Source organism: Aythya marila (genome assembly GCF_965140915.1).
Source record: "Aythya marila genome assembly, chromosome: 13".
NCBI classification, from domain to species: domain Eukaryota; kingdom Metazoa; phylum Chordata; class Aves; order Anseriformes; family Anatidae; genus Aythya; species Aythya marila.
Window position 1 is genome coordinate 6,174,625 of NC_139054.1, and position 21,811 is coordinate 6,196,435.

General features: G+C 39.5%; 1 long non-coding RNA gene across 1 annotated transcript in view; it reads left to right on the forward strand.

Moving 5' to 3' along the window:
* The window catches only part of LOC309883278, a 61,504-nt gene extending 50,094 nt beyond the window's left edge, over nt 1–11,410 (forward strand). The window contains exons 2-3 of the long non-coding RNA XR_014318428.1: nt 3,436–3,562; nt 10,441–11,410. This is a non-coding gene — a long non-coding RNA (uncharacterized lncRNA). The remainder of the gene's footprint in view (nt 1–3,435; nt 3,563–10,440) is intronic.
* The last annotated feature ends 10,401 nt before the right edge of the window (nt 11,411–21,811 follow it).

The window sequence follows — 21,811 nt, forward strand, 5'->3', positions numbered from 1 at the left end:
TGTGGAATTAATTCAGGAGTTACCCGAACCCATTGCTCAGTCTAGCTAAAAGCACTGTAAGGCACATTTAATTGTATGCAGGATTTTATTCTGATGTTCACTGAAGTGAGTCGTCCTCCAGCTAAGCTTTTGGAGAAAACTAGGCAGTGGGAGCAGGGTACAGAAAAACAGGCAGCTTGGTTGAGCTGAAGCCAGCCCAAGCTGCAGTGATGGGATATCTGGACTCAGAAAACTGAGTGGTTTGCTTCTGTTAGCCAGGAAGGAAGTGTCAATTTGGCACGAAAGAGAGATACCATGTTATTGGCTATTGTCCATTCATCTCAAATCTTATCAATGCCACAGCTCCTTGTCAAAAGGAACAAGCAAATTTCTGGTAATCAGAAAAATCAGATTATATTGTTGGAAGAATGCCAGTGGCACAACACACACACCAGACACGCTTCCTTGAAATACGTTGTGTCTGATAAAGCACAAGGTGGCAAATACCTAGCTCTAGGCTGGCAAAATGGAGCCTCACGTTAATGTCTCTGGCATTAGACCTGGAAAAGGGCACGTGACATGAGCGCCTCTATACCTTAATGGTTAAGGGTGCCAAGCAGGAGTATTAGCTATTGCAGCCTCCTGATGTGCAGTGGCTTATGCAGGTTTAACTGCCTCTGTCGAAATACATCTGCATAAAACAGAAACATGTTTTACAGGGGATTCAAGTTCTCATAGGGTAAGGCTTTCACAGTCACTGTAGGAAGAACAGGATGTAGTGGAGCAGCTCTCACCTCACCTAGTACAAGTGGCAGAAATACCAGTTGCGTTGTCAGGTGCACAGCCCGGCAATATGAGCAAACAAGGGTGAAGGATTTAATTTTACTGAACAAGCTATGTGCCCTGCTAGGTGTTAAGCTGTAGCTATACAGCAGAATACCCACAAATCTCAGGACAGGGATAACTTGGTTTCTAAAGGAAGCTTACAGGAAGTCAGTACAGGTGAATGGCAGAAATTAGGATGTGGTGTTCCCCTCTAATTGGCTCCACAAATGACCACAGCCCACCACAATTATATTCCTTTTAAGACCATGACATGACGGGTGATATGACTCTGTCAGTGTTGGTAGTTAAATGTTTTTGTATCAGATGAACAGCAGTTGAAGGGTCTCACAGATTAATGGATAAAAGAATTTGACAAACAGCTGCAACAAGATAATCATCAAATAGCTGAGCAGTTAGGTTAAAATGTTCATAGAACAGATAAAAGGTGGAAAATGGTTAATAACCAATATGAACAATGGCAAGCAGGGAGTCAAGTAGTGTATCATTTGTTTACGGGAAAGAAGCACAACTTGGGTTGTAAGTGGAATAGATCTGGTGCTAGCAAGGATAAAGTAATTCCTGCTGTTTACTAGTTCCAGTAAGTTCAGACAATATGAGGAAGTGTTGACAATGCCAGTCAAAGGTTTGGAGAGGAGAAAAAAATAATCCATATGAAGAGTTGTATTAAATTTGCAGGATCACATAAAGAAGTGTTATCCAGTCACCAGATCTGGATCAACATAGAAACATTGATTTACTGTGGTGTGTAAGAATAGCTTTTCTAACTATTGTATCAGGCATAAATGTTCCCAAAATTGGGAATACAGTTGAACAGTGTTAGGCAGTTTCTGTTCTGCCTGCTCAGTCATGGCAGGGTCTGCATGCGGCATGCTCTTTCCTGCATGTTGCAGAATAAAGGCCAGGACTGGAAGGAGCAGAGCATCAGGAAAACTGCCCGAGATAGGCACATCCATCTCCATGCTGGATATATTCCTCTTTCCTAGGAGGCCAGCATTCAGCTAACAAGTGGTGTAGACATGCACTATTGTTCTTGTCACCTCTAATCATGCAGTGATCACCATCACACCAAATCCCTTCCTCCCATCTGCCTTTCTCTGGGTTATATGAAATACTCCCTCATCCCTCAGTGCAGCCTGAATGTCTCTCTGTCTCTCTGCTTTTTCCATCTCTGGCTCTTCCCAGCCTGTGCAAGTAATCCATTGGCTTCAAATAGGAAAATTGCCTCATTGTGGTAGAGGGTCTCTAACTCATGACTTCTCATGACTTTTTTCCTGTTAGAGAGCCTAGTTTCTTCTTCCATGAACTAGAATCCCCTGAGAAAACGCAAGCTAAAAAAGTTTTCAGCAACCTTTTCTGTTTTGCCCTCCTGTTGCAGATTGAAAATGAGAATAAAAGGGGGAAAAATATATTAAAAAAAAAAAAAAAAAAGTTTTCAAAAAGGAAGGCTTGTCTAAAGTCCAAACGATCAGCTGGACAACCGGAGATAATGAGTCCACCTCTGTGCCCTCCTCTTGCAGGGTGGAGATTTTAAAACCTGTTTCTGCCAGAGGTGGTAAAAGACCTAAGTGATCTGTCTTGGCTCTGAGCATGGAGCCTTGGTGATGAGCTGAAAGTGTGTTGCTCACGTTACAAACAAAGGCTTAGCAGAGGGCTGAGGTAAAACCAACCAGGACCCGACCTTCTAATCAGGCCCATGCTGTGAGCTCATGGTATTAATCCAGCAGACGGTGACATCAGGGCAGGAGGCCTGCATGACCCCAAGCCCGTCCAACAGTGGCTTACACTACCCAGTGCCACACATTCCACTTAATAAACTCCATTGATATATTTAATAAAGACACCTCACACTGCCACAGTTTCATGTGTGACCTCTCTGTGGTTGCTACCAAAAACACAAAGCAAGAGAGTCAAGGATCATTAGCTGACAAGACAAAACTTCACCTTCCCTTGCTCTTCTTCTTTTTTTTTTTTTTTTTTTTTTTTTGTCTGAATATCAACTGCTTGGAAGGCAGTGATTGCTTGTAATCCTAACTGTCTCCATTAGAGAAAGTACAGCTTTCTGTGAGAGCCTAGGAAAAAAATTACAACATAATTCCCAGCAGTTTGAGCAGCTCGCAGTGCTGGTCACTGTCATCAGATGCCTCATGCCCACACTCATATTCTACCCAGAGGCTGTGTTGATGGGTTCCTGAGGGGCTTCAGGGGTTGTCACCCCATCTCTTAGCCATTTGTGACAAGAAAGGAGCATTTGTAGACATTAGTGCCCTGAGGAAATCCATCAGCAAGCCCCAAGCACCTCTCTGAGGGCCCCTAGCCATGCTGCAAATGCCAGGGGACATCAGCTTCTGGTAAAGGTTATCTGCCTCAGCAGGGAAAAAAAAAAAAAAAAAAAAGATAGATTTGTACCTCTGTAGGTTTTAAAACAGGAAGATCAAAGGGTTGAACTTTCTGGATTTTCGGTTTTGTCAGTTTTGTTTGTTTTGTTTAATTGTTGTTGTTGTCGTTTGGGGGATGGGGAGGTGTTGGTTGGTGGGTCGTTGTTTTTTTTTCCATTAGAAATAGTGTCAGTTGTCAAACAAAACTCCTGATTGATTTGTTTTTTATGTCTAGCTTTCAACATCCTCAAAGGCATCTAATTGTTCAGGACATACTGAGTATCTGCACTTACAGAAATCAAGCCTCAAGTGGAACTCCCCTGAAAGCAAGGCACCAGGAAGCCAAGATTAGTTTTCAGAAAGTAAGTGGTTTTCATTTTTCGGTTTCTCAAGGACTCTTTCAAGGGCCAAGCAGATGGCTGGGAGATCCACAGAATGGAAACCTGCAGTTCTAATGGGGACAGAAAAGTGTGTGTAGAGGGTGTTGTTTGTTTGCAGGTTTTTTTAGTTAAATCATCTCTGTGTTTGATAGCTATTTACGCTCTTTTGCAGCTAAAATGGTAGTGCATTTTTGTGGACTCTTCCTTTTCAACAAAGGACTGAGGAAATTGCCACACTAATTCTCTGAGCTTCCTAGCAGCTCTCAAGCATAACCAGAAGAGCAATTCCCAACTTTAAAATACAAAGGGAAACAAAAGAATAAAAGCACGCAGAGATCAGTTCAGAAAGGCCCTTGAAAACTTGAGGCAGTTATGGCTATGTTCCCATAGCATTTTGAGTGGATGCTTGGGCCTGTATTCAAGACCACACCAGCCTTAGCTGCCCTATGGGTCTTTTTTGAGCACTTAGGATCGTGTTAAACTTTTGTGCAGCCAGAAGTGTCAGTCAGCCTGCTGTGCAACTGGATAGACTGCACCTAGGCCCTGGCAGTTTTGATGTGCTTTGGAGGGGCTCTGTACTTCTACAACTACAAGACATGATGACTGCAGGCTGGCAGAGCACATGGGGCAGCAGCCTGAGCCTAGCGCACACCATCTGGACCTAGCAAAATGCTTTGTTGCATTAGAAAAATACTGCTGATCTTGCATCTGCATGTGGGGAAACTGAGTCAAAGCATAGGGGTTATCCCTCTCCATCGGCAGGCCCAGGCATTCCCAGGGATCCTGTGCCCACCAAGCAAGCAGGGTCTTCTCTGGAGAAGCGCACGCGCACACACCCTCTCTGTGTCTGTTTGCATGTATTTGCTGTATAGCTGTCCCACACATTTTCCTTGCTAGCCTGTCATAACCATTACTGAAATATGCTTATCTCATATATGCAAATAGCAGGATATTTATAAGGTTCTTTGAAATTTCCATAATTGTGCTGTAAAAAAAAAAAACATCTCTTTGCTTATCTCACAAAGTGTTGTAACCACAATGTTACTTTTATTGAAATCCAAAAATCACTCAGCAAAATAAGAATAGTTAAAAAACTGACAGTTTTTTATATTTTTGAAATGGAAGAAAAAGAAAGGGAGCAAACTGGGTTTTATTATTTTAAATTAGAAAGTTTAATGCTCACCAAAAAGGATATAAACTGTAAATGTATTTTACCAGTTCCTAGAGAAAAAGGAAGAGGTTTTAATAATAACACTGTGTGCTCCTATATCATTTTCATTAGAAAAATCTCAGAGCACTTTCTGCTTATTAAAGAATGGAATGCCTCAGAACACTCTTGGGATATACTATAGAAAGGTATGGTAACAAATATAAATCCACATTATACTCTATACTGTGATTACCTGGAACTTCTTGCCACCTCGGGGATATACAGCTCCCTGCTATGGCTCAGCATTACCCTGCCCTTCTCAGTACAGCCTAGCCCAGCTGTGACTGCAGCTGGCTGCGGGCAGCAAATGCAATGCAAGGCACTTGTGTCTGATCATTTGGTGGGTGCTTGAGCAACACCTGGAAGGTATTTCCCAAGCTGAAGAAATGTTCAACAGCAACAGGCTAAGCACCAAGCTGTGCTTGGCATGGGCTCCTGCCACCTCATGTCCTGCCCTCAGGGGACTCTGTGAGGAGCTTGGTAGGGGGAGCTCTGGGATAACCCTCTGCCTCCTCTGGGGAATCCTGGCCTGGCCCTGGCCTCACATACATAGTTTACTCACCAGGTGTAAGAGCATTCCCAGGCAGTCTGTGACCATTCGCATCTTGAGAATGACCTGGAGAGGACAGGAAAAAAAGATACTATCCTAAATTTAGCAAGAGTCATAAAATGTACACTGGAACAACAAAAGGAGGAAGAGAGGATGTAAAGGTAGAGGACATTCCCTGGACTGACGAAGAAAATAACGTTCAAAAATCCCTGGTGTTTAATTTCAGAAAATACAATAGGCTGACTGAGTGCCCAGAAGAGGAACAGCATGTTAACATATCTTAGATAAACAGGAGCCAAACTGTTAGCCTGACAGAAAAATGAGAAAACCCATCAATGCAATGGGGGAAAATAATAAATTAAAAAACAGATGGTTCAAAGATGTGATTGCATCTTCAGCTTCAGTGAGAGGGAAGAAGGGGAATACATATGTATTACAGGCAGGCCAGGAACACAAAAGCTGGAAAAATATACACGAAAAAAAGAGGCAGTCTCGTCATAATGAAGTTAATTAAAATAGCAGGACCTCAAGTTATTTTAGGTCCCAGTGGTAGAAACCCCAGAATTCCAAGCCCCATTCTTCATTAATACAAAAAGTTTCCTATTTCATCCATGCTCAGAAAAGAGACCTCTTCCTTTATGTGCTAGATAGTGAGTCAAGGCAGATGGGAATTATTCTGAGCTTGGAGAAAACAAAGAAGCACAAATTAATGGATTACTGGCAGAAAGGCAGTTTGAAGCATTTTGCCAAAGCACAGTTTAGTTCTACACTTATTCTTCATACATATTTTTTTCTGCATTTCTGTTTAGATCAAAAGTACGTGACCAAGCAAAAATGCACATCTATCTTGTGTATAGACTGGAGTGGGCATTAAAATAAACAAACAAACAAACAAACAAGCAAAATAAAAGCAGACAAAGAAAAAAAAAAAAAAGAGAACAGTTTAAAATGACTGGTGCAATCATTTGCACTCAGTACACAGAAAGCTTGCCAGCCTGATCTCATCCCACAAGTTCTGTGTGGGTATATATGCAGCTGTACCTCTGTCATATATATATACACCAATATACTACCGTTTTATATGAAGAAATGCACATTAGTTGCAGAGGGTCCTCACAGCCGTAGGCATCCTGGCCAGAATCCTTGTTTTATCAAAATAAGTTTTGCCTTTGGCTTCAAAAGTGGCAGGGTTTCACTCGATTCATTTCCAGCATTAAAACATAAAACCTGTAACTATACTTCCTCTGCCTAGGACTATATTTCCACCACTTATGTGAGAAGTCTGGAAGTGGTTTAACTATGCAAATTAATCATGCATAAACAATTTCAGATATGATACCAATATTATTTCAGTCATAATTTGGCAAGATGATGGAGGCAGAAGCCCAAACTGTACTTGTGTTTGAATGTTGTTGATTCCTTTGTAACCCTTAACTCTCAAGACCTCAGTTTTATGTCCCTTGGGAACAGAGCCTCCCTGTGTTTAAGGGATTAGAAACAGAAGATGAGGAGATGTAGGTTCAGTTCTTGTTATATGACTTTCAACTGCTTTCTTAACTTCCTGCCACCTATTTTTTTCCCTTGTGTAAAATTAGGATAATGACATTTCTTCATATGACAGCAGCTTAATGCATTTATGTCTAAAATACTTAGGTGAAAGGTGCCATAGATTACAGAGATTATTGTTTATTATCACAACTGTTATTACTGATATTTCTGAGAGTTTCACTCAGGTATATAAGGGTAAAATATTATGAACATTTTGCCTTATTTTGAACTTAACACCAATTTTATTCTGAACTAATTCCTTTGAATAGAATTGTATCTGAACTACATCAACTGGGGACCAGCTGCTGACCCCAAGTGTTTAAAAACTACAGATAATCATGGATGAAAAGAGACAAAAATACATTTTATCTAAGAAGTATCTACGGTTGTGATAGAGTCTGAAATTAAAGTATAATCCAGAGAGAGGGGGGAGAGAGAGTATTCTTTAATTAAAATCAGCTACCTCAAAAGATGGATATTCTCAGGAGTGAAATTTGCACTGTGCTGAAGGCTTTCCACTTAAACCCTTGATGATGCAAGGAAAAAGTATTCTCAAGGAGAAATATTGGCATTAGCTGATAGCCACTTGCCACTGCACAATACAGCAAAATTTGCAGAGGAAAAATATGTGGACAATAGAACGGAAACATGAACAAAATAGGAAGCTATCTGAAACACAAACCCATGATTATCCAGCAACAAATGAATAGTTTGGCAAGGAAAGAGACATAAGATAGGGACTCAGAGATAGAGAAAGAAAAATTAAACCAGAAGTAGCAGAGATCAATGAAAACAATCAGTACTTTCTGCCAGAAGATATGTTAAAAAGACTGAAACTGAGGTTTTAGATAACTTGTTCAAAATGATGCATCGTCACACCCACCATCTCCATAGCAATTAATGGTCCTAGCCAAGGACAAATTATGGTTAAAAGAGTGGAGATTTTATGGACTCCCAGTGACAGGCCATAGGTGAAAGGCACGATATCCATTTGGGATAGTTCTGGGGCTCATAGTGATAATGCCTTCCTCACCTTTGGAGATAGATTGCTTCTGGCAACATAGGAACAACAGAGCACACACTTGAGGGGAGTACTCTGACGAGTATTTCATAGTGAATCTTGTTCTGTTCCCATTTTAGTTACCATCACAGATGGCTTCCTGCAATACAAAGAAGGCTCCTGGCAAGGCAGTTTGCTGGATAACATTCGAATTGGATGTGATGGAAGTATAACCTTACAGAAACACTCATTCACCAGCATTTATTTCATTGTGTTCAGTAGCTACTTTTGCACTGGCACTGCTTTCCTCATTCTGCACTCACATACTAATTTCTCTTGTATGAATCTTGCCTAACAGTTGTCTGCAACTGGGTGGTCTCTGTGAGAAGTGGTAATGCTGCAGTTAGTGAGGAAAAGTGTTGTTATATATATATTATTTTTTATTTTACTTTTTTCTGGTTGAGTGGAGGAGCTGCTGCAATGGGATCAGGAGCTCTCTGGCTGTGTCTGCAGGAGGCATGGGCAGTGGCGTGGGCAGCAGCAGAGGACCCTCCCTGTGCTCTGGGCACCTTATTGCTAGGGAGAGGATGCACACAGTTTCATTTCCTATAAATCCCTTGCATTTATGCTGTGTGGGATGCAAATGTTTTTCTAGAAAAAGCCTAAAACCAAATTGTTTGTAGAATATTGGCCACACAATATTGCAGCTAAGTAGAATGAGATGCATAGCAGGGGACTTCTTAATGCATCAGATTTGAAAATATATGTAAGTCTTGGCCTAGTCCAGGTTCCCAAAAAGTCATTGTGGATTCAGGATGAGTTGCAGTTCAAGTAGAGGGGCTGGCCAGTCATTAAAGTACTTCATTCAGGTACTCTGGATCCTTCTCCCAGACCTTTGAAGGTATTTTAATATCCATAGCACTTGAAGTGTCTTTACCAAACTTGTCATTAGTTACCAGCATCTCTTGAAAGGAAAAAAGAATTTGTGGCAGTAAAAGAGCATGGCCTTCCTGGTGAAATTTTCTTACATTGGAAATTGGTGTATGATAATGAGCTGAGTTGCAAGTCTCGGAGTTACAGTTTTTCATAGCAGCTCTCATCACTCCTCGTTTGCCCAGTTCTGCCGGTCTTACTTGCACAGATACCATAGTCCTGTGGAGCACCCTTGAGCATGCAAGATGGCTGTTTCGTGGAGAAGATAAGTTCTGAAAGTCCAGTGATGGTGGTACATGCTGGCGAGCAGTATTCACATATTAACAGATTTCCACTTAAACTGGCAAATAGGAATGTCTATGTTAGAAATGCTGTGTGAAAGCTAAGGCAACAAAAGTCAAAATGTGCATATGAGAATATGTGGTACACACAGTATATGTCACAATGTTTACCATCACTTCAAAACATGCACCCACCCACAGTTCTTCACTAGCAGTATCCTGGAACTTCTCCAATTGGGATTAGCTATATGCAGCAAAAGTCAATTAAAATCAGCCATTATTGTACAGATCATGAGATCCATAGTGCAAGATACCATGCTTATCCCAGATGCTCATTAATAGTAGTGTGTTGCAAACAAGTCCGGGACAATTGCATGGGTTTTGTATAGTTTTCTGATTGCCTTATTTGCTCAGTTAGCATACAGCATTTTCAAATGGGTTGGATTAAAATTTTTAGCAAATAGCAAATTCCCCAGAAACACAGTCTGTTGCATCCTGGAACTAGTGCAAATGTAGGTCAGAGTCAGTAAATTGGTTTAGTTAATGAAAACAGAGAGGGGCAGAAAGATTTGGGGAAAGAGGAATTACGTCCACCTTGCTTGCTGGAGGAAGACCTGTTAGTGCCAGCTCACTCAGCTTCTTTTAACAAGGGGCCTGCTGCTGTACAAGACATGGTGACTCATCTCTGCATGATATTTGTCCTACATTTTTAGTTTGTACAGCAACCACCTGCTAAAAGAGTGGTGTGCTTGTTTGTGCTCCCTCGGTCTCTTGTGAAGCTCTTCCATGTAGTTAAGAAAATGTGATTTTTATGGGAGGTAAGGTGTGTAGGCTTGTGTACAAGAACTCACATAACTGTACTACTCTAAGAGTCCAGTTCATGCCACACTTTTATTTAAAATGGTATTTACTGGCCCAGTTCAGAGTAACCTGCAAAAAAATGTCCGTGAGCTGAGATCATTCTCCAGTGTGGGTGGAGACTTTGGTCCTTTAGGGAGAGCCAAACACAAGCATGTATCTCACAGCCCCCTGGTAAGGGCTCACCAGAATTACAGACCAGCAGTGATTCTAGCCCATGGAAGATCACAAACAGCTTTTGTATTGAAAAAATAATAATAATAACAACATGAAACAAAGGTATTTGTTTTAGAAAAAGTTTTCCCCACCCATACACGTACACATGACACTCATTTTTAGGGCTTATTTATAAAAAACAATAATAATCTGTAATAAGCACAATTTTATTTACAATTAGCAGGAATAAGTTGCTTGCTTTAATGCTAGTAGCAATGAAAGTGTACTTCTTTTTTTCTTCTTATACTGCCTTTTTACATTTAGTTTCAAGGTGAGATCAGTATCTGGAACCATGATGCAATTTATGCTGTTATCATTTCATGAACTTCAGCAAATCTGCTCCTGATAATGTATTATAATAATACTGATGATCAGAACTGGATTTGAAAATTCATGAAGACTGACGTCAACTGCCACTGTCTGTCTGACCAGATCAGAAAATGAAAACAACGGTTACTGGCGTCTATTGTCAGAGGAGCTCCAACTCAATTTTGCACGCAGGTATGGACTGTAAAAATTACGTGCCTACTCGTTTCATATACACACTAAATTTCTGAAGATTTTGAGGCTTATATCCTGATCTCTGTTATATTTCTTCCCTTTTGATTGTTCCAGCAGTACCCCTTTAAAAGAAGCTTCCCTACTTTAAAGCCAAATGCAATCCTCCCTGCTGTGATGGATTCCTTCTTTTTCCTTCCTAATTGGAGCCATTTCATCAGATCGAATTTTGACAAAGATAGTAATTGTCATCCAATTTTAAGGCAATGACAAGATCAATATGAATTCTCAAATGACAAGTATTATTACTGGCCGAACACAAAGAAACAAAGAAAATGAAAAATCCATGTTCTAGAGATCAAAACAGTTTGATGCACATGCTTGCCTTGATCCACGTGTATGTGAATCCTGTTGACAACAATAGACACTGTGCATGTGGATGGATGGGGTAGAACAGATGGCCTTTGCCAGTCAAATAGCAAATGAAAACGAGCACCCAGTGCTTTAGTACATTGCAGTTTCAGTAATGTGGGAGTCAATTAACTTACCACCAAATAGGCTTGCGGGGAAAATTACCCACAGCCCCATCTCAGAGAATTCTGCTTCTCCTTAGCATTTTGTACTCCTTCAGCTTCCTGAATATCAGGAGTAAATACTCAAGAAAATCCCAGTTCTTTAAGGTGAATATATTAAATATGTATTTATGGAGGCAGAAGTACTTGTTTATTTTTATAACATTGTTTACGTGAGATGATTTGATTAGTTAATGGCCCAAAGAGTTCAGATAGGACTCAGTTAAGGATCTAAAATGTGCTGCAGCATCTTTAGATATTTTCCCACGGTAGTGGTTTTGGGACAGATTCTGGCATTTATGCATAATTGTTGCCAGATACTGTCATTTTATTTACCCTGGAACAAGAAACTTCTCCAAGGCATTTGACCCTCAGAGCTCAGCTCTTGTTCCACATTTTCTACTCAGTGTGCATTCAAGTTACCTCCGTAGGGCTGCTATACATGCATTCATCTCTCTAGTAAACCAGACCTTCTGCTTTCCCACCCCCAAAACATTAAATCAAAGGAAATAGACACTTTTCTTTTCTTTTGCAGTATTTATATTCAAAATACAGTTTAACTGGGGAAAGGGATTTTGGCAAAATAATACATGACTGTCGTACTAATTGGCAGCTGCAATGATAACAACCATGACAAGTTTTAACTCTGTCCACTTCAACCCAGCCAAGTCATTAAAGGTTTCCAAGCAGAGGATTGTGTTATGAAGCCTAATAGACGCTGGTAGCTACATCGGCATCCCTGGATTGCTAAACACATTTTTAACCACCAAATGCAGGTTCAGTAGGATTTTGATCCATGGAGGAAGGTCTCAGCCAAGCACTGAAAAGATGTTCGTTAGCCTCCAAAATATAAATAAAATATTTACAAAGAGAATAATTGACTTTTGATGTTTACTTCAGGCTATGGTTAAGCAGGCAGTGTCTGTACTAAGCAATGCAGTGACCACCTGCCACAAATGCTGTGATATTTGACAGATCCCTTTCTGCCAAGAACTATAATTCCTATTTAAATCTAAATAGAGGAGCCATGAATGCAGATTTCTCATCACAAAGACGCTGATGTTAATCCCCAGTACAGAAAAATAAGAAAAGCCAGAACGTTTTATTGGATTTTATATGGAAGATAATTAAACAGTATTTCTTCTTTACTTGTTATACAGCATACCATCAACATTCCTGCTGAAATTTGTTTATAAAAAAAAAAAAAAGCCAGAAACTTTTATTCCATTTATATGTTAAAAAAAAATAACAATTTTTATATTTGCACTTACATTAGAATAACAAAAAGCAGGTAAACAAAAATGACCAAAGAATGATACAAATAGAAAAAAAAAATTAGGACGATGCAACACTGTTCTCCAACATACAGTTTTATATTCTAAACATGCCAACAAAATAAATGTTTATGTGTATGTGTATGTATCATATATATTCAAGTACCAAGCAGTACTGAAAAGCTAATCTCCCAGAAGTTAGGAAATGTTAGAATTACATGTTCTTGCACACCTTTCATTTGACCTTTTTGCTTGTATACACACAGACGTATGCTATTTTTTTCACATACACATCACACAAAATGGTGCAGTGTAGGCAGAAAATTGGCTGGCAGTATGATGTAATCTCTGAAAGAGCTGCTTTGCAGAAGCCTGTTTCTTTTTTGCCCACAACCCAGTTTGGTATTTTGGATGTACCCAAGGAAGTTATCTTAGCATGTTTCCCAGCAGGTGGGTGCTGCCAATCTGAGTCTGTAAGAGAGTGTGTCTAAGTGTGCATTTAAAGCGGGCTTATTAATAGAGGGGAGGCGGGGGGCGGGGGGAGCTGTATCCAAGGTTGCATCCTCGGCATTTAAAAATGTTTCAGTTCAGCCTGTGCTGCCATTTACTGCATTATGTGATGCATGTGGATTTTCCAAACAAAAGATGTTTATGAGGAGAGTACATTTTAAGATCCTTTTCATGACTCCACAGACCCCTCTCCAAGCAGATGGCCTGACAGTTGCAAGAAAACTATTCAGAAGCCAAAAGTAGCATTTAAAATTCTTTTAAAAAGACGGTTTGTTCTCCATACACATCTACAGTGTAAGCAGGTACTAACTCCGCAGCAGCATCTTCCAGCGTATTCCAGCTCCGACAGCACAAGCGGAAGACTCACAGGCTGGGAGGTGTGCAGCCTCCCACAGCACCAGCAGCACGGCACAGGAGCACCCCGATCCACTCCCTGTGAGGCTACTTTCAGCGCTGGTTCTTGTGAAGGGGGCCATTAAAATCCAGACTCCACTCACTGGTAACTTGGAGTAATACTGGAGGTACAAGAGTTTCTCTTTTACACTAGAATTAGGTTATAGCCACAATGAAAATGTTTACTTAGCATTTACAAGTGCATAGAAACAAGCAGGACTAGTGAAGAACTTTCCAAGGACGTGAATATATTTAATTCCATTAATTCATAGTCAGCCTTGACTGTTACCTAGCTGTAGTTGAAGTTCATTGGGGAAAATAACCAGCTGAGATCAAAATAACTAAACTTGAGCCACTTGACCATTACTAGGTTTATGCATTCTGGAAGAAATCTGTTGGCAGTGACTTCACACAGATGCATTTACTGACTCTTTTAATTGCCTTCTATTGAACCTCCTGCTTGAAGGAAGAGCACTCCCATATCATACACTTGATAAATAAATAATACCATCCCTCTGGAGAGAAAAATTCCATTTCTAACTAATCTAATCACAAGGACAAGGACTAACCATCCTTGGGGTTTGGGGCGATTGTTTGTATTTGCTTTTCCTTAGCCTAAGTAACTGAGTCTTACTGTTTGTAACATCTAATTCATTTAGAAATATTTCTGAAAATTTTGCCTAATAGTCTGCAGCAGAGAGTTGCAGGGTTGTTTATAAACTGCACAAATGTTTGCAGAATTTTTCCTTCACCTTTCCATGCATATTTGCTCTTGAGAGAAAACAGAATAAATAGCCTCATCTCTCTGCTTCTGTTATATCATCTTTCACTCTTGTGTTTTGCAAACTAAACAATGCTAGTCTTTTTAATCACCTTTTAGATGGAAGCCTCTTTCCTCATGTGTTTAATCATCTTTTGCTGCACTTTTTTACTGCAGAGGTAACTACATATGAGCATATTCACCCCTGGAGCACTCAGTAAGTCTACTAAAATCAAGTTTTAAGGCTTAGCAGAGGTTTTTGTCTTTGCTCCTCAAACAATCCCTGTTCATCTCATTCTAAAATCACTTTAAGAAACAGAGATTCCCAGTGCAGGTGCAGAGATGTGCAAGTTAAGAAGTGAGGAACAGGACAGAGAGGGCTGGAAGACTTCATCTGGCATTCAGCAGTGTGGCCACCAGTCCTGACTGGCTGCAGAAGTGAAGGCAGAGAGAGACTGGGACTGGGTAAAATATGGTGAAAAGCCTCAAGAAGCAACACACTCTCCAGGTGGGATTAGCATCCTCACGAGGGTACAGTCATGGCAGTTGTTACTTCTCTTTTGGCCAGACTCTTCTGTCTTCTGTCCTACAGATTTTCTTTCATCGCTTTCTGCATCTGGAATGCTGTGTGTGTTACAAAGGCTAAAACTTTTGCAGGGAGAAGCCAGTATATTTGTCCTTTAAAAGGTATGGTCAAGGTGTATGCAGATTATCTGAGGATCAAGCTCAAAAATGTTTTATGTTGGATTCTTGTCATCTAATTTTAGCCTTCTGAAGCTTGATCATCTAATTCAAACTTGTTGCTTAATGTTCTCATGCAGTCAGTAGAGAGAGGAGTTGGTTCATCCTGTCATAAAACAGGGGTATGTGATAAGAGGAATGGCTTTCTGCTCTGAAAGTACCTCTCTTTCCTTTGGCAGATTGGAAGACTGCTTAGGTGTTGAGGTAAGTGATTCCCTTTATGGGCTGTAGTGCTGCATAACTAAAAAAATTCAGAAGTATATGCTCACAGTCCCAAACAATTTTGGTGTGAGGACAAAAGAGCTCTGGGGCACTGGAGGCTCTTTCAGACTCAGGCTTCCTTACAGGAATGGCTAGAAAGAGCAAATAGGGGTAGTGCATTTATAGACCTATCGCAAAATATGCTACACCAATCAGTAATTAGATTTACATTTACACTGGTGGTATATGGTTATTAAATAACATATGTGATACACAAATTGGGGCTTGGGGCTGAGGAGAGGGTGGGACTTTTTTTTTTTTTTTTTTCCCTCAGCTAGTTATAACTTCTCTCTCTAAAGCTCTTAAAAAAATAGTTAAGGCACTGAACTTTCCTTTCCGTCTTAAACTTGATTCAAATATATCTTGTCCTTGGAAAGTTCTTTGTTAATCTTGTTTGTATTTTTTTTAAGTGCTATGCAAACATTTTCATTGTGGATTAATGTGCTATTTCAAAGCAATTGCAGTTGAGATTTTAAGATTGTTGTTAATTCAGAGGAGGAAACTTCTGTTACTATTCCGGTTCTTTGGAAACTATTTCATTCAGTGCCCTTTCTGAAGCTTTGCACTAGAGTGCTAAATGAATACTATAAAAGGCCATATTAAAGAGGATTGTATATAGTTGACCAGGGTTCATACCAGGGACTCGTTTTAGATAGTGTCTTACATTGAAAATACGATTCCTCAATTATAGCTCCTATTGCAAAAATGAAATTACCTTGAATGCTTGGTCTAGTAGGCTTATTTCTGAGAATACAATAGTAAGTGGTCAAATTCCTCCTCACAGTAAAGCATATCTGATTTTTAAAAATGAAATAGAGAGAGAGAGATGTGAAAAGCAAAGCCAGTCACAGTAGCCATCAGATCAGCAAAAGGACAGCTTACACAAAGACTCTTTCCATTTGAGTAGCCCCAATAATTCCAGGATATTCTGAATGCTTCAAGTAGGAGTGTCTAAACTGCCTAATGTTCTGCCAACTGATTCAAGACACTGCAAAGAGGGTCAGAAGGCCAAAGCGAATATGCAGAAGCTCTTAAACACATTCACACTATTCACAGACAGTAATCAAAGTGATTTGCAAATACATCTTCTTAGAAAAATGTAACATCTTCGAGATCACAATCATAAAAAATAATTGATACAATTAGGGGACTGTTGCTGCATTTGGTGTGGCTGCAGCAATTTACATTTAATACATTTTAAAACCTTTTTTTTTGTTGTTGTTATTTTCACAAGTCATAACATACATCTGATGCTTTAGGTGTGACTTCAAAGTGCATTGGATCTGACCGTGTGACTTTTCTTAGGACACACCAGGCCTTGGCCAGACAGCTCTGGCTGGCAATACTGGCAGGTTGGTCTTGGCATTTATTTTGTTGAGTGCCTACTGCTAATGAATATGCACACAACCTCAAGGCTACCTACTGCGGTGTTCCTAAACAATCTGCTTTTCTAATTCCAGGATTACAGCGCTTAAAGGCACATAAGGATGATGAACATGTGGAAAGGATCTTATGTCCTTACATCCACAGGGAGTTTTGTGCCTCTGTCCTGTTGGCATTAGTCATGTAAACCTCTTGTTCATCTACTTTGGGAAGACTGATTTGTTCAGCCTTTGGTGTTTTCAGCTGTTTTTGATGTGCTAGCTGAACTAACTCAATGATTGCTTGTGTGTATGAGAATTAATTATAAATTTTGACTTTATAAAGCAGTCTCGTGGACTCATGCTTCATTAGTAATCTGATCAGTTAGTCACTGCAATGCAAACTGGCATCATTAGCACTGCAGATACTATAGCCAGAAGGGAGTGGATATTTGTGTGGTACACAAGATGCAGAGTTTCACTAGTTCCTTGCACTGAATTCATAACATCTCCCCCTTACCAGGGTACCATGTGATGAGATGATAGAGCACAAGACTAGACATTGAGTACCCTACTGAAAACTTGATTTATGACAAAGAATCTGTCGCTTTACTTTACTGGGGAAAGCAAACTACGTGGACTGCAGTGGTCTACTTGCTGGGTGTACACCTTGAGACTCTTGTGCACTCACTTTTTCAGAGCCATAATAAAACATTCCAAAAGCTGTTGTTGAAAAGCATAACCCAAAAGTGAAGTGGTTATTTTCTTTTTTTTAACCACTCTCTTTCTTACCTTATGTGTAAAATAATTAAAATGATTCTTAGGAATACACAAAGCACTTTGAGACCCTGACCCACCACCTGCAGGAATCTTATTGTTTGCTAGAAAAGAATCATTTTTGTTTTCAAAAAAAAAAAAAAAAAAAAAAAAAAGATGACAAAGAAACATTTCTTTCCTGTATGCATTAGTAAAAAGGATTAGACAGGCTGTAATCTTGGTCAGTCTGACTTCTACAATTATGGAAAATTACAAAGATTGATGTTCATTGCAATTTATCTTATTGCATAAATTTGTACAGGATGAATCTTCTCTTTTGAAATACATATTTCCTAAAACTAGCTTATATATAAAATGATTTCTTTTTCTTTCTTTACCCCATCAGATTGACAATAGACTATGTAGGAAAGTGCTGAAGAACACAAAAAGAAGAAGTTGGAGCAATTCTAATTGTCATGGCAATATCCTAGATTTTTCAATAAGTTCGGTTCTGTTTAGCTAGTCACTTTAATTTTCCTTCACTAACTTGTCTCCATTCTCTGCCACAATGATAATTCTTTATATGACTGTCAGCCCTTTGCATTGTGACAGCTTAAATTAATGTTTTGATATTTCTCTCTTTGTAAGAATACAACAAAGAAGACAACTGCCAAGGATAGGACAGAAACTGTATGAATGTAAAACAGACGTTGTGCACCAATAAAGCCAGAAGGAATAATTTTCACTTTACTGCCTTGTTAATAAGCTTTTGCAACAACTAATACTGAAGACCGGGTTCTGTAGTCTTGTGTGGCCCTTCTGCTTCATCTGGATTGCAATAAAGTTCTTTCTGGAGACCCTGGATACTTCTGGAAATACGTCAGCCCATTTAGGTCAGGGAGGTTTAATACCTAAAGCAGGCTGATTTAGCCTCTAGTGCTATACTAACAATATGTGTAAGCTTTGGTGGATTAGCCTGTTTTACAATCATAATCATAATAGCACTCATTCACAGATGAAATATTTTGCAAACTAATGTATGCACATCTCATTTTTACATACCACCTCTCTAAATGTTAAGAGGATCAATAATATGAATTCCAAAAGGAAGATGCAGGAGAAGATGGAAGGATTTGGTTTTGCACTTACAAAAGAAGTGGTGGAAAGGAATTACCTTAAGATGTTGTTGAGGTTTACACCATCATTTCTGTTGTTAACATATGCTTTGAATATTCCATCTACATCTGACACTGCTTTAAATTAAGCTTGACTTCAATGAAGATAGTGCTTTTTTCAATATTATTTTTAAAATCCCTTTAAAAAGATCTGAAATATTCAGACTCAGTTTAATGTTTCAGTATAGCTGGGAATTTAGTTACTACCTTCACTCATTTTTATCATTTTTTGTTTTTCTTCTCACACGTTCCTTCAGGACCTGGCCTCACCTGAGAGATGAGGAATTTAAATGAAAGTAGAGCAAAAAAATCAATTAATCCATTCTTTGTGGCAGAAGCCACCAGATGATGCTGTTACTCTTACAGCTTCTTAGCATGTGAGCAAGATTTCAGTTTTTGAAGGAATGCTGCATTGTTATTAGTTTAGTTTTACAGTAATCCTCTGAGAGAAACAAGTAGCAGAGTGTGTTTGCGGTTTTATTCTCTATATTAGGATGCAGTTCTTCGGACAAATCACTTTCCTTGGAGTTAAATTTCAATAGCCAGCTGAGATTTCTGGAAGAAGTAGGAACTTTTATGATGACTACAGCTAACACTGTCACGGAGTTTTGTTTTGTTTTGTTTTCTAAAAAAAAAAAAAAATCCTTTTACTTAGGAGAAAGTCTGCATTATTTTCTGTTCCACCAACAAGTAGGTACCAAATCCTACCCAAATTCTGTCACTTTACAGAAAGGAATGATAGCTGTCACAGATGGAGGACACCAAAGAAGCACTGGGTGCTCTTACCTCTGTGGATGTGATGGGCCATAAAGGAAGCTGTAAGGAGAGCTCTGTTTGGATCAAAACCATCCTTTTGACCCAAAAGTGCTGGTCCCAAAATGCTTCGAAGAATAGATCAGAAGCGTGTGAAATACTATTTATCTTAATGGACCACAAGTGCTGAAAGCTAGGGATGAAAAATTTAATATCAGATTTGTCAAATATTTCACTTGCTGATAGGATCATTTTAGCAGAAATGACCAATGGCAGTGTGTATCCATCAAATTGAAGGTTTAATATAAAAAATAAATAACAAAGGAGATAGGGCATTAAGTGGATGATTCATTTATGCATTTTAATTAAAAATCTTGATTGTTTAAATGCAAATGAAGCAAACACAGTAATGCCAATGCGTTGGCATGCTTAAAATCACAGCAGCAGCAGAGATTTGGTTCAGTTGGGCATAAGGATGATAGCAATCTGAGTGAAACATGTGAGAAAGTTTTGCTGTATCTGCAGAAGATATTGCCATCAGCTGTTCCTTCCTCTGCTTCTACCAGCAGGAACAGCAGTCATCTGAAGAAAATTAGAGCTCATGCTTCAGCCAAGCTGTTAGTGGACAGTGAGTGATCTGTTAAACTAGAAAGATTTACTGAAGGGCACATGTCAATATTCAAACATCTCTAGATCTGAACAAGGCAAGATTAAACTATTCTGCCTATGCTAGGAGAAGTGGCATACATATACTTCAGATTATCTTTGCCCTTGAATTTCAAAGCTCGACTGCCATTTTATGTAAAATAAGTTCTGTTTACTTTTTATAGATTTTATAAGAAAGAATAAGCCAGCACGTACAGAAATCAAGCAAGCATGTTACAGAGCTAATGCACCCAGGCTTTGCTAAGCCAATTAAGCAATCAAATCAAGGTCACAGCTGAGATGGACTCAATAGATCAATGAGATTGAATGGCCAAAATTAATACCCAAGGAAATTAAATCAAAAGGATAAGGCTGGGACTGAATTTGTTTGGTTGGTCTTGGATATTTATGGAGAAGCTGTTTTCCTTTCAGTCTAAAGTTGCAGCCAGAATTTGGCTCAAAGCATATGTGTCTGGCCAGAAAAAGGTACAAGTACTCAAAGGATGTTTGTGTCCACCAGGTGTAAGGTCTGTGCTGGTCCTTCCCAAGTGACACGCTGTAAAGCAAAGGGTGATCCTGACCTGTTTTATTTAAGGAGGAGGTATAATATCCATAATGTTGGCAGCAGCTCTGCTTCATTACTTTTTTCTTAAAACCCACCCTTGTAACAAGTTATTAGCCTGCTGTTCTGATTTTCTCCTTCTAACACAGAGAAAATCTTTCCATAGAAGTGACATAGATGACAGCCAAATCAAGCAATAACAGCTTTGGGGAAAAAAAAATAATAAATCCAGAAGAATCTCCCTAATTATATGCAAGATTTGCAGAGTTTGGTATTTACTTTTAGGGACCTGTATGTAGTGCTGTTTCTCCATTATAGAGTGCAAATATGCAAGTGTGTGTTTGAGATAAGGCAGTATCGTCCTGGTATAATGAAAAAGAAATGAAAGGAAAGAGTTCAAAATGCTTTATTTTTTGGAATCCTTCACTTGTGGTATTGACAGAAACCACAGCAAAAGTTTCAGGTTGCATGCAACTTATAGTCAGAAAAGGGAAAAGCTTTATGTCCAGAAGCTGTCCATGCAGGCTGGAAATGAGCGTTCTTCTTCCCATCACGGTCTTCACTTCTTTAAGAGTCCTATTCATGATGATCAGGACCAGATTTTCCTACAGATTATTCTGGAAGAATCTTGAGCCATGTGGCCACCAGGATAAGTGCTCACCATCACTAGCAATACCTGCTAGTCTAGTTGCAGGTTGCATGGAAAAAAAAAGAAAGAAAAAAAAAAAAAAAAAAAAAAAGAGATGGAGGGCAGGCTATAAAAACTGGTCTTTACTTTCGGGCTTAATGAAAAAATTAAGTGGACACTGCAGTAAAATACTTGAAAAATAAATTATTTCTCTATGAGTCCTTTCATGGTAATTACTTCCTCACCCTACCTTAGACAACTAATGCAGGTAAATATCCTGCCAAAAGAAAAATACCTCATTTATTATTCTGTCAGGCTAAATTTCCTTCATAGAGGTTTTTCTAGGTCCAACTGAAACTGTTTGCAAGAAAGATTTTCTCTTGAACATAGGCTGAGCAACCCTAAGTCCAGAGAACTGGTCTGTGAGACCTGGGACTGCTATTCCCCTTCAGCAGGAGGGAAGCCCAGAGTGGGGGGCATGTGGAGCCTCTCCTCCCCTCACCACATGCTTCATCAGCAGGAATTAATTATCGACTCACCAGGTCGCACCAGCCATCTGCCACAAACAGCCACATCAGGGACACTGGCTGAGATGTGACGGAAGGGCACATATGAGAGTTGTGCTTTTAACTGAAGCTGGGAGAGGGAGAGAAAATGAATTTTTTTGCTGGTTGGCTTGCATATCCCCTTGGATTTGTGAAGCCTGAAGCCTGGTTGCTGACCGTCTGTGCTACAGCTCGGCACAG